Raw genomic sequence first — 14247 nt, 5'->3', positions numbered from 1 at the left:
CTAAAGATAAAATCATGCCGTTAATGATTTATAACTATGGTAGGGATATTAAATCTGTGAGCCCTTTTGTTGGGAAATTAGTGATTTGACTATGGGTGTTGTAAAAAGCTGAGTAATCTTTGGTGCTATTTAAGCAATAACAAATTTTTAATATTAAACAAACAGAATTGGCACAGGTTCTAACCCATCAATATTCTATCCAGAACCTAAAAAAGGCAAAGAATATAGTGCCATACTATATATGATGACTTAAAGTTTCCTATAAATCTACTTTCAGGTTGATGTTTTTTTAAGGTTTAAATTAATCATAAGGGTGATATTCCTCAAGAAAATACTCAGACTGAGATCTGGGATGCAATTTTCAAACACATATTTTATTTGTCGGATAATGTGATACACGTCAGATCATCACTGTTCAAACAAATATATAGATATAAAGATATCTCATCTCCATAACTGTAGTGATCCAGGGAAACACATCATACTCTGCATGTGAAACATGTCTCAGTTTAATGGAGCGTGACAAGCTATCTTTTAAACATGACAAATTATCTGGAAATGGTATTTATGTACACATGCCATTTGGCTGTTCAAGACTCCATCTTCATGTTCTTTGATATTTAGAGTAATTTTGTTAAACCAAATATTTATTCTAAACTTCAAAACCTTTGCAGATAATATTGGGAGCATGCATGTAACTATATCTTGGATAATCTAAGTGATTTTGCTTTGCTCCGAATAAGCGGAGGCCTAGAATTCAGCTTGCCATAACAAATGAATGTGTACATTACGGGTTTAGTAAATTTTTTTAACAAAATATATATTTGCCTTATTCCAAAATCAGATCCAATGCAGCATTTATTGATTTATACAGACACATTTTCATCTGCCACCCGTACCATCGCAGCAGGAGGTAGAATTCTGTGTGTCACCATAATGTTTAATCACTCTGCGTTGTCTTATGCCTCAGTGTACTTCCAGCTGTGAAGTTACCCAAGCATCGGATAGAAAGATACATAGCTACATCCAATTAAAGAAAAAATAATGTTTCTTACAGTGATTCTAGAGAACAGTGATGTGTCTGCCAAATGTGGAACATTCTCCTACGTTCCCTGCTCATCTCAGTATTGCCTGAAGTAGCAGCATTATTAGCAGCGTGAACACATAGCATATTCACTGATGGATGGCTCCTAAAATCCTTCATAGTAATCAACATGGTGCTGCACAATAAATGGTGAGCATTACAGACCCCCAGCTTACTTCTTATACCTCTAGTTTGCTTTTTCCTGATGCCTAAGGTAAAAGGGTAAATTAAGCTAGATTGTAAGCTCTTCGGGGCAGGGTCTTCTCCTCCTGTATCACTGTCTGTTTTAGTCTGTCATTTGCAACCCCTATTTAATGTACAGCGCTGCGTAATTTGTTGGCGCTATATAAATCCTGTTTATTAATAATAATAAAAATAATAATATTAATAGGCAGCATTGTTCACTGTGCACTTACCAGTGCTAAGTAAAGCACTGTTTTTATAGTGTCTGCATGCTTGGACATTTTATCAGTCTGGTTCTATAGTTCCATCACTTCACCTCATGCTTTTAGACTGCCATAAGAGAGGACAGCAGTGAAAAGTAATATTGTCTGTGCTGTGGCAAAAAGGGTGTGTGGCTAAGTAGAATAGAATATTTTGAAAGTAGTTTAGAGGAGTACAAAAAAGAAAGCCTGAATTTATGCAGTATTTGCTGTACATGTTTGCTGCAGTCCTCATGTGAAAGTATAAAGACAGACCCCTTGATGGCAGACCCTAAGTCCAGACCTGTCAGAGACAGAGTACCAAGGAAGACTTGGTACTACTTGGTACAGAGTACCAAGGAAGATTAAGTAGCAGAACCCTCAATGACAGACGATCAGTACAGCCGTTAGTGATGGATCCCGAGTGTACACATTAGTGACAGACCCCCAATACAGAGCTCAGTGGCAGACCCTCATTGCAGACCTCAGTGACAGACCCCCATTGCAGACCTCAGTGGCAGACCCCCAGGTGCAGACCTCAGTGGCAGACCCCCAGGTGCAGACCTCAGTGGCAGACCCCCAGGTGCAGACCTCAGTGGCAGACCCCCATTGCAGACCTCATTGGCAGACCCCCATTGCAGACCTCAGTACAGACCCTCAGTGACGGACCCCCAGTGCAGACCTCAGTGACGGACACCCATTGCAGACCTCAGTGACGGACACCCATTGCAGACCTCAGTGACGGACACCCATTGCAGACCTCAGTGACGGACACCCAGTGCAGACCTCAGTGGCAGACCCCCAGTGCAGACCTCAGTGGCAGACCCCCAGTGCAGACCTCAGTGGCAGACCCCCAGTGCAGACCTCAGTGGCAGACCCCCAGTGGCAGACCCCCAGTGCAGACCTCAGTGGCAGACCCCCAGTGCAGACCTCAGATCACATCCCTAGACCTTAGTAACATGGTCAGTAGAGCAATACCTAACTCTGAAGTCTGTGTTTGAGGCTGCCCCTTCTGACTTCTTATTTCTGCCCCCAGTGCAGACCCCCAGTGCAGACCTCAGTGGCAGACCCCCAGTGCAGACCTCAGTGGCAGACCCCCAGTGCAGACCTCAGTTGCAGACCCCCATTGCAGACCTCAGTTGCAGACCCCCATTGCAGACCTCAGTGCAGACCTCAGTGACAGACCTCAGTGAGGGACACCCATTGCAGACCTCAGTGAGGGACACCCATTGCAGACCTCAGTGACGGACACCCATTGCAGACCTCAGTGACAGACCCCCAGTGCAGACCTCAGTGACAGACCCCCAGTGCAGACCTCAGTGACAGACCCTCAGTGACAGACCCCCAGTGCAGACCTCAGATCACATCCCTAGGCCTTAGTAACATGGTCAGTAGAGCAATACCTAACTCTGAAGTCTGTGTTTGAGGCTGCCCCTTCTGACTTCTTATTTCTGCCAAGACTAAATGGAGGCCCCCCGACACTGGAATTACATTGTAAACTATGGGCAGTAAGGGCAGTAATGGCAGCATATGAAAGATTTCTAAAAGGTAAAAAAAAAAAATTTCAACAAATAAAAAATGTAGACACTTTCTGGAAATGTTAAAGGTACCTACATGTGTACCTTTTTTTCTAGTTTAATGCTTAATTGGGAAAACTGCATACAGCGAGACAAACTGAAACATAGATTTTTAATTACCATCCACTATAACCCCCAAATGTAACCTAAAGGGTCTTAAAGCCAAGATGAACCCTTGAAAAAACTGAGATCTCAAGGAACCCATGAAATAATTTTTAATCTACTGCTCAGTGAACATTATTGTAATAGGTGAATTGTGGATATAATACCAAATAAAATAGATATAATTAATAGAAAAATATGTGCCAAACTCACATTGCAATAGTGTCTATTTGACACCTTCAATGTTCTGAAAACTGGAGGATGCTTTTCAGAATCCAACACATATAACAATCCTGTGTAAAGAAACTATTATGATAACAGCCCTAAAGACTATTAATAAGGCAATTTAGAGATTATGATTTGTAATTAGGAGAATTATTAGAAAAACAATTGAAACGTGTGCATAAAACAGCCTGGGGCAACACACACAGGTATTAGTCAGATAATAAATATATATTATAAGGATTATTACTGTTGTACCCAACTCAAACCAAAGGGGGAACTTCACAGACGCCAGCACTGGTTCCAGTCTCAGTGATTTTATTCCTATCCAACTCCAAGCAACACGGTTGGCTCAGTGGCTAGCCTTTGCAGTACTAGCTCTCAGGTTCGAATCTTGGCCAGGACACTATCTGCAAGGAGTTTGTATGTTCTCATCATGTTTGCGTGGGTTTCCACCCAGGTTTTCTCACACATCCCAAAAACATGCAGTTAGGTTAATTGTCTCCCCTCCAAAATTGACATTAGACTGTGTTAATCACATACGTCTATGGTAGACACATTAGATTGTGAGCCCTTTTGAGGGACAATTAGTGAAATGACTATTGACTTTGTAAAGCTCTGTGTAATATTTTGGCACTATATCCATAGAAGCTAATAATAAAAGTAATCTAGCACAGATCTAATGTTAAAAAGCCCTCGTATTCATGTACTAAATGTGTGCCACTGCTTTGGTCCCTGATCTGTATGGCACCAGTTTATTGCATTGCATTGCACCACAAAACATGAAAAAAATATTTTTTCTTGTTTGTTTTTATTTTTTTAAAGAAAGTGAAGAAAGGAGAATATTAGACTGTTTAAATTATTAGCAGTGTGGAGTTCAATTAGTGAAGTCATTCATTCTGGTAAAAAAACAGGTCTCAATTCCAGTTTGTATTTATGAAAGGCAGGCAAGAAATGTTGTACATAGTGCATATCTCTTTAAAAATCTGAAAAAATGGGTCGTTTAAGACATTGTTCAGATAAACAATGTACTTTAATTTAAAAATTGATTAGAAAGTGGAAAACATATAAAGAAGTGCAGAAAATGATAGGCTGCTAAGCTAAAATCATCTCAAGTGCTTTAATATGGCAACCAAACCTGAAAGAAGTGGGAAAAAAATAGAAAACTATTATTCATATAGATAGTAATACATCCAAAATGGCAAAGACTCAGCCAATGATCAGCTCCAATAAGATCGAAAAAGTCTATCGTTACCTGTGGGTACTGTTACAAATAAAAATTGCTTATGTGAAGCCAAGCTATCGGCAAGAAGCCCCTGCAAAGTCCCAATGGTGAAGAAAAGATGTGCTTAAGAGGTTACAGTTTGCCAAAGAAGACATTGACTGGCCTAAAACATTTTGTAGATTAATGAATGCAAGAAAATTTTGGAGTCTAGGGGCCACAGACAGTTTGCCAGATGACCCCCAAACACTACATTCCAGTCAAAGTACACTGTGAAGCATGGTGGCACAAGCATCATGATATGGGGATGTTTCCTATACTATGGTGTTGGGCATATTTATCTCACATCAGGATCATGGATCAATTTGAATTCATTTAAATATTTTAAGAGGTCACGTTATTTTATGCCCAAGATGAAATGCCCTTGAAATGGTTGTTTCAACTACTTAACGACCCCAAACACACTAGTACATGAGCAACGTCTTGGTTCCAGACCAACTAGATTGACGTTATGGAGTGAGCAGCCCAATCCCCGGACCTTAATCCAATAGACTTGTGGGGTGACATAAAAATAGATATAAAAAGATCTTTGGAATTTAGTTCAATCATCCTGGGCTGGGATACCTGATCACATGTGCCAGAAGTTGGGATTTAAAATGATTTAAAGGAAAGCAAAATCTTAAAACATTTTTCAGTTTATACAGTCAATGTTTGAGTTTGGCTGCGTACACACATCCAACGGTTCTGGTATCGTAATCAGACATACCTCGTACAATATGAGAAATGAAGCGTGTGTGTTTGAAAATATCTCTGTACCCCGTGAAATGTTACCAATCAGTGGTCTGCATTAGTCATTTATACTTTTTTTGTCATTGAAGAGACATAAAAAATACATTTTTTTAAATGATAATTTTTATTTGAATTTGCAAAGAAAACAAACAGTAATACAAACAATTAAATATAAGTAGGACCAGGGAGGGAGAAAAAGGAAACACTTCACATATTCATGGTGTACACAGAAGGTAACAAAATAAAATAAATACCTTTATCAATATCATTGAACTAAAAGTCATTACCAGAACAATAAAACGTATTCTCTTTTTGGTCACACCTGGACCGTGCATTTAGAATGAGCAAGCCAAGATGAGAAGTATGCATTAAATTCAAGTGTGCAAAAATATTTTTAAATTGTACTTGTACATTAAATTTCTGTATGATCTCCGAAACTGTCTATGTATCTGTACTTCTCCAATATCCTGCAATAGCCTGTCTAGTGGCACATAATCAATGGGTAACAATAGACCTATATGCTACTGGGTATTGTTCAATAACTAAATTAAGCAGAGCCAAAGAAGGATTTGGTTTAACAATTATACCAGTCATCTCAGCCAAAAGTTAAAAAATTTGGACCAGACACTTTTAACATCAATATGAGCCAATATGACCACACAATCTCCAGCATTGCTGCGATCCTGCAGAATTATACTTTGCCACAATATCGGTTGTCCTATACCATCTTAACAGCATTTTAGGATATGATTCCCAAGGAGTGGCACACTTTGTATATTTAGATGCAGATCTTCTAGCTCTCATCCACTGTTCCCCTGAATAAGATACATCCAGTTCTATTTCCCATTTCAAAATATAGGCATTTTTAACAAACTGTGTTTTTTCCTGTAAGGCTTGGTATATTATCTGGAAACCGTGATTAATCTGAATAAATTGAGCATAAGATTGTATCAGTATTGGTAATTCGAACAATGCCGCCTCCGTCTGAACAGGAGACATCACTTCTGTCCAAATCAAGTAAGCTGCCTGTATAGTAGGGTAATCTGGTAGCTCCAGGGAAGCATCCAGGGATTTAGCCACAAATAAAGACGCTAAATTTTTTTAAGTACATAATGACTGTTCAATAACAAAAAATTATAGGTAATGAAATGGGTAGAGTTCTAAAATAGTACAAAATTTTGGGAAGTTGTATAATTTTAAAAGCTGCCTAGAATAATTCCTGGGCTGACATCGCAGCAAGTTCAGTCTTCACAGTGGAAAGCAATGCCGTGAAATTGAGTGGAAAAAGTAGTTTAGTTGGGTATGTAAGTTTTATACCCAAGTAGGGTATTGCTTAATTGGTTCATTGAAAACTGAACTTTGCATGTAAAGTAGTTACTATTGTCTGTGATAATTGCATAGGTAATATTAGAGATTTGGTATCATCCACTTTATAATAAGAAAGTCTCCCAAACATTTTCAGAACATTGTACACCTTAGGAAGGGAAAGATCCTATGCCTAATATCCCCAGGTGACATTTAATCAACTCTGCCAGTGGTTCCATAGCCAGTACAAAAATAATTGGAGACATTGGACACCATTTCCAGGTTCTGTTCGAAACACAGAATGGATGAGATAGGGTACCTGATGTCAACACCCTAGTGGAGGGTGTGGAGTATAGTGCAGCAATAGCCTGAAATATAGGACCCCAAAAACCAAATTTCGTTAAGACTTGAAAAAAGTACCCCCAATGGACCCTATCAAAGGCCTTTTCGGCATCCAAGACTAGAACCAATGAGGGAATCTTGTGTAATTCTGTATATCTCAATATGTTCATCATACATCTACCCCTATCTGGAGCTTGACGACCTCTAACGAAATCCACTTGTTCTGGTACATCCAAGTACATTTTGATTTTTGTTTCCTTTAAACAATGGGTGAATACATAGTGGGTCTGCTATTCTACATCGCTGTAAAGTATTTGAAGGAATAATCCTTTCTGGCAGCATAACAGCAATTTATTGTAAATGTCATTTAATCTCCTGCTCACAGTTGAAATGATTGACAGATTTTAATTTCAGTGGATTTAAGACACCCCATGTGTTCATGCAGGTGCAATTGTGTTATAGAGGTCTAATGTTTCTAACTAAGTTTCATTTATTATCATTCAGTTTACCTATTGACTTGAAAGCGTGGTTCCACTCGTAGTAATTACGTATCTAAGATTGTCTTCTTTGAATATCAACATTAACAACCATTAGCAAATTACTTTCCAGGTTTACTTTACAAATTACTTACTAATCCATTCCAGGTTTGTTGGATCACCCAGCTTTACTGTGGAAAGTGTATCCTCTCCAGTCTTGGAAAGCTTTATTAAATCAGTCCCATTGCAATGCTTGGCACTATTATAAAGAGCTGAACAGTTTCATATTAACCCCCCTAGCGGTGTTTCCGAGTGTGACTTGGGGTGGATTTTCCAGGCAAAAATCGGTATTTCAGAGTCACACTCCGGGTAGCTTTTACCGAAAAAAAAAACACCTTGTTACGCCGCTGTCCCCCGGCGTCCTGCTGGTCCCCGCATCATATATATCATATCCCATATTATACAGCATTTCCTATAATACTTGGCATGAAAGATGGCACAGAAAGTAAGATAAAATATGTCAAAATGAATGTCATTTTCCTTTTAAACAGTTGACACTGGAACAATGTGTCCCTCTTTTTTCCTAACTTCTTTTGGCAACAGTTGTAAAAGTTTGGAATTCCCATCACTTCCTGTCCTCTTGGCAATGGTTACCAGGTCAAATGAAGAGGATAAATCATCCTAGCAGCGACATAGAAACTTAAAAGAGGTTCTAATCACTCTATATACCCAATTAAAAAATAAATGTAAATATTTGTTTTGCTATAAAGATAAGCTATTGTTGGTTTTTTCCTCATTTTACTAAATTGTGGTTATGTTTTGTTGCATATTTGAAACATTATTATTGTAAATATTATAACACTGTGTCATTTTTCTTCTATTGTCATCAGTGGGTACAGATGGTGCCAACATTTGGTTATTTTTATAAAATATACATATTCTATATTTTTAAGAAGTTGGGATTGCAACATTAAGCACTTTTTACTCACAAACTGCAAACAAAATGTTCTTTTTTTGTACAATAAGTGATTTGATGAGTCCACTGCTCTTTAGTAATATGTCCTCGAATCTTAGTAATCTAAGCTGTGTGCCACTTCAGTATGACACCCAGTTTATTTTCTATGGCTGTTTTTGTTCGCAGCAACATGGAGAACTAAGAAATTGCAGCAGCCCCTGCTTCCCTTTAGCTGTGCAGCATGAAATGTTGCATGAAATCTACTCCAGGTTTGCTGGATCACCCAGCCTATGATTTCCAGCACAATTTAATTATTTCCAAAGCCAATACTTTTTTTAAATAAACTTTGGGGATGTTACATTAACCAATAGGTTTTTATTGATGTTCTCATAATTTTTTATGTTCTGTATGGCAATAATCACCCTCCTTAACCCTTCTAATGATCCTTGTCACAAGAAAAGAAAGTTATGGTAAATTGAATATTGTACATATATATATATATATCACTGCAATAGAAGGTGACGGGAGCCTTCCAATAGGACGAGCAGTCTGAACTGGTGGAAATGCACCCTGATCCAAATTTCTTGTTTGCGGCTTGATGACACACAGCATTTTTGTGGCTTGAATAGTATCAACCATGTTCAGCTGTCTTTTGTAAAACTAGTTAATCCCTTTTGCTGTTTTCATTTTCACAACATAGGGACCTAATGTTTTGTTGTCCAAGATTTGTTTGTGTGGAACCATATCAAATACTCCAGCAAAATCCAAACTTAACATGTCCTTAGCTAGCACTTTTTTTGTGGTGTCTTTGAAATTGTGTTGATACTATCCTTATACTGTACATCTCAACCACCCATTTCTTCTCTATACACACAATGCTAAAGAATGTTTTAAAGGGTTTATGTTCTTAGTGACCAACTCTAAGCATTTTTTACCTGGCTTGCATGCTCAGACCTAGACCTGTACAAAATTTGGAGGAAAGTTGGACATACACTAATTGACTTCAGATTCATCAGTTTTCAATTTGATCTACTTTAATGAATATAAATGTTGACTATTGATCAAAAAACAATTGATTGTGCTACCTCACACCATGATCACTGCACTAATAATAGTAAAGTATTGATTATTTGAAACCATTGCAAATTATTCACTACATTCGCAACACTATAGTCTTCATCATTCACATTATATATGCCATCACTATCATTTACAATATATAATCAACCCATGTATGACCGACTTTACTTTTCCGAATGACCCAGAGCTTGCATTTGTGCCAATTCTTTTAGTAGCTTTTGTTGCATTCTTTGCAATTATTTCATTAAAAAAATATTCATTCAGTTTTAGATTTATAAACACTCATTTTGTTATTGTTTATGGATTTTGTAACAAAAGAAATAAGCCACAAAGATTCAGCTATTAGCTTTTTATACTTACTGTGCATGGGAATAATTTGTGTAGTCTGTTCATAAAAAATCAGCTTCAGCCCCTCCCTTATATGTTTCTTCCTAATTAATGTTTTGGAGAGCTACTCTCGGCATTGGGTAATTAGCTGTTTTTCTCTTTCAAGCATGTGCCTGCTTTTTACAGCTTGGAGTAAATGAAATCATGTTATGGATTTGATAGCCAAATTTACTTTAATATAACCATGTGTAATAAACTCTTCATTGAGATTTATAGATTCAGCAGACCATCATTTCTAATTGCAGCTTCAGTTAACTATTCTATAAAATCGTCATAAAATTTTCAAATAAACATTGTGTATCAGTCAAAACTTCATGGGGATTTGGGGGGCGCACTGCTTTCCAACTATCATAATGATGCCAACATTGCACTTCTTCAAGGTCGATATGAAACACATTTGGATTTCCCATGACAAGTTAGACTATCATCCTATTCCCATCTCTTTTCTTGTCTTTGAACTTTTTTTTTCACTTTTATGGAAGACAAGGGATTGGGTGAAATAGAAAGAGGAGCTGGAAAGCTCTCATCCTGACCCACTTCCCAGAATCTAAATATAATTTTGTCACTGCACCTGGTAGAGTGTTACTTCACATTAATAACTTGCATTTTGCAGGATTGTAGTGCTATTGTTTATTTAGTTTTTATTAGATCATTAATCAAACTATGACAATGAAAAGTGTGGAATTTGGAAGAGTTGAACTTCATACCATCATGGAGTTCCTGTTCCTGCAGCAGAAAACTCCAAAGAAAGTCCTTTCTTCGGTGCCAATTTTCAGTGTAGAAATGTTGAGATGGAAATGCAAAAAGATTTTTAAATGTGAACTCCTGAAATTGATAATGTTCAGGACCTGATTTTTGGAGATTGATGAATTTTGGTTAAACAATTGCTACAACAGTGGAATTGTGGAGAGAACATATTGGGTTTATAATTCATGAGAAGTTTTATATGCAGAAATGATGCAGTATGATCAGAAGACCAAACATTCCTTGCAGTGGTAGGACTCGGGTTCTCCATAGTTAAAGAAATTCAAAACCTAAACGTCGGTAGCAAAGGTCATGGCCTTGTTTTTTTGGCACAAGGAAGATATTTCTATAATTGACAGAATATGCTAATACTAATTTAATTTGAAGTGACAATTTAATGAGGAGTTGAAAGAAATATGGCAAGGGAAGCTGCAAAAAGTAAGGAAAATGCACCTACTCTTGTGAAGATGGATTAAAAAAAATCATAGACCATCAACCCTACATAGTCCATCTCATACCTTCCTATTTCCATACTTTTAGAACTATTCAAAAGTGATAACAGCTGCAGGGCTGTATTTCAGTGACCAGACATCAAAATTTATTTCCTGGAAGGGTAAGGAAATTTAAGAAAGATGTGTGTCAAACTATGTATGTAAGTATGTTGAAGTATGTCAAACATCAGGATGATTATGTGTAATATCATCTTTCATGGTTCATTTTCTTTTTGAGATATGTACAATGGGGTATCAAAGAGTTACCTTAGTTAAGTTAGTTCAGTAACCAAACCCCTGGAAACAATATAAGCACAAAAGAGACTTGTGACCCAGTCCCGGATCAGAGTAGAGAATTGGGGCTTTTGTAGTTGTACATCAATCAAACTTATTTTGAAAACAAAGAAAGATTGGATATTGAACACATTTATTGAACATATAGTTCTAAATACAATCTAGACCATCTCCTAATTGAGCTTTTAACTAAATCATTCCAGTACCAAATATGTCTATACAGACAAATAACCAAAGGATATCATCAGTGGGGTTGAATTCCTTCGGTATTTCCAGTGTTTCAACACATTTTGCACACTGCTTCCTCGGGGTATTTAAGAAATTTAGAAACTCAAGCCAGCTTGTGGTATATACCGAATCAACTTGGATGTACTTTAAAAATGATTTTCCATGGATGTTCTTGAAAGAGGCGGGCAGTTCAAATAAGGTATTGAATTCTTGAACGAATATGTTTCAAAGAAGCAGATCTATCTGGGTGTCACTCTGCTTCAGTCTTGGAAGGAGCCACACTCATCTAGCATTAGGGACCAACATCCTTTTTAGACTTGACCCCCTGATACTCAATGGTGTTGATGCCACCCAGACACCTCCGCTTCTTTGATATATATTCCCTCAAGGATTCAATACCTTATTTGACCTGACCTCCTCTTCTAAAAACATCCACTTCAAATCTCTTTGAAAATACTTTCAAATTGATTTGGTACATCATACAAGCTGGCTTGAATTTCTAAGTTCACTTATTTTCTTTTAGGAAGCAGTGTGCAAAATGTAATGGAATAGGATTTACCAGAAGAATTCAACCCCACTGATGATATCCTTTGTTATTTGCCTGTATGGATATATTTGATACTGGGGTGATATACTTAAAAGCGATTGTATTTAGAACTATATGTTCAAAGTGTTCATCATACAATGTTTCTTTGTTTTTTAAATAAATTAAATTGATGTACAATGACAAAAAAACAAATTCCCTACTCTAACCAAGTAATTTTCATTTTTGCCAATCTAGAACTTTTCAATATCCTCTCATATCAAGTAGATCACTCTTACCCCATCGTCTTTTATTGACGCTGGGACATAGCCCATACATTCATTAAAGTTAGGAGAACCCACACCCTAATGATTTGGGGAATCAAGAACTTCACTCATCTTAAAGATGCAAACTAACCCCAGGTCCCAATACATCAATTCAATTAAAACTAAGCAAACAATTGCAGGATCCTGGAAGACTCACACTTCTTTTTTTTGGGTGATTAAGAATTAAACTAGTGGGACTGTGATAAAAAAAATCTGATAGCCATGTATGACTATTAATTAAATTTCTGAAAACTTTGGCAATTCTGACCTGTGGCCCACAAAGCAGTGATCCATCACTTATAAAACTTTGCTACTTAATTGATATCTACAAGATGAAGCCTGCTTTTCTATTTTAAATTTTCCCAATTAGTCCTTTCTTCTACACCTCCCAAAAACCCTTTTTGTTTGTTATCCCCTGTGTAAGCTTTTGTATAAGTATAAGCCACACAAATTTATTGTTTCTCCCCCTTTAACACCTTTCTATCCCGTATTATTCGATACTCCATATCTCATTGGCATTCTTGTTGCTACCTTGGTTGGGTGAAGTTTTTCCATGTACAGCTTTTAGTTGATTATCAACTCTTATTGTTTTCCCAAATGGTTATACTATTGCTGTACTAATATTGTAAGATGTTTGGCAGTTGTATGTTACTTTTTCATACCAGCAGCTTTGTCGCCCTAACCTATTCTGTATGCTGCAGTACTGCCTGTATGCTATTAAAATCAATAAAAATGTTGTAAAAGAATTTGTGGAAATTGGAAATGCTATTCTATTTATTTATGAACAAATACATAAAAAATATATATTGCTTTGAAAGCCTACATCAAAAATTGGTGTCATAGCAGAAACATCAGAAAACAGCATCTTTACACCTGGATGGTTTCTCGGTATCATGTCAAATTTCACCCCTCAGTAAATGCATTCACGTTTACACGGATCAGATCAAAGCTAAATTGCTAATTAAACTGCAATCTCCAAATCTGCATTGATGGCTGAGGATAAACATCTTAAGATGCCAGGAGGGACACTGGCAATAATTTCATACAGCCAGGGCCAAATGGCACGGTCTATTTTTGCTGATAATTGTCAGGTTTCTATTGCTATCTACTACACCTCTCTTTCATAGTCTTTCAGAAAAAAATCTTCTAGCTGGTGCCTGACGAAGCTAAACAGGAGCTCACACAACCAACCAAAAAAACACATGCTGACATTTCCACCAGATCAAATATACCATTTCTATTTGCAAAAAGCTCCCCCGAGGCTGAGCTTTGCATTTTGGACCGTGTTATAAGATTATATCTTTTGCTTGGTCGGTTTCCCTGGCTGTGCAGATTCTGATCAGTTTCTATGTTGGTCTATATTTGAAACAGAATAAAATGAACGTTTATAAGCCAGTTATCTATTCAGTTTTTCATACGTTTTTCGTAATGCAATTTAGACCTAGAATAGATGCAATATTTTATGATTAACTAAATAAATTATATTTATATATAATATAAGTTATAGTAACATATACCTGGATTCATAATTGTTTAGCAAATTGTGTTTATATAGGTATATGCTTTCCTCCCCCATATAGCAGCCCAAAGCTATAGGCAGGTTTTTAGAAGAGGTCTCCCGTGCCCACCTGGAGATTTAATCCCATATCTCACTGTATTGGAATGCGCCACTGATATT

This window comes from Pyxicephalus adspersus, chromosome 9 (assembly GCF_032062135.1).
Source record: "Pyxicephalus adspersus chromosome 9, UCB_Pads_2.0, whole genome shotgun sequence".
Taxonomy (NCBI): Eukaryota; Metazoa; Chordata; class Amphibia; order Anura; family Pyxicephalidae; genus Pyxicephalus; species Pyxicephalus adspersus.
This window is presented reverse-complemented; position numbering follows the sequence as displayed.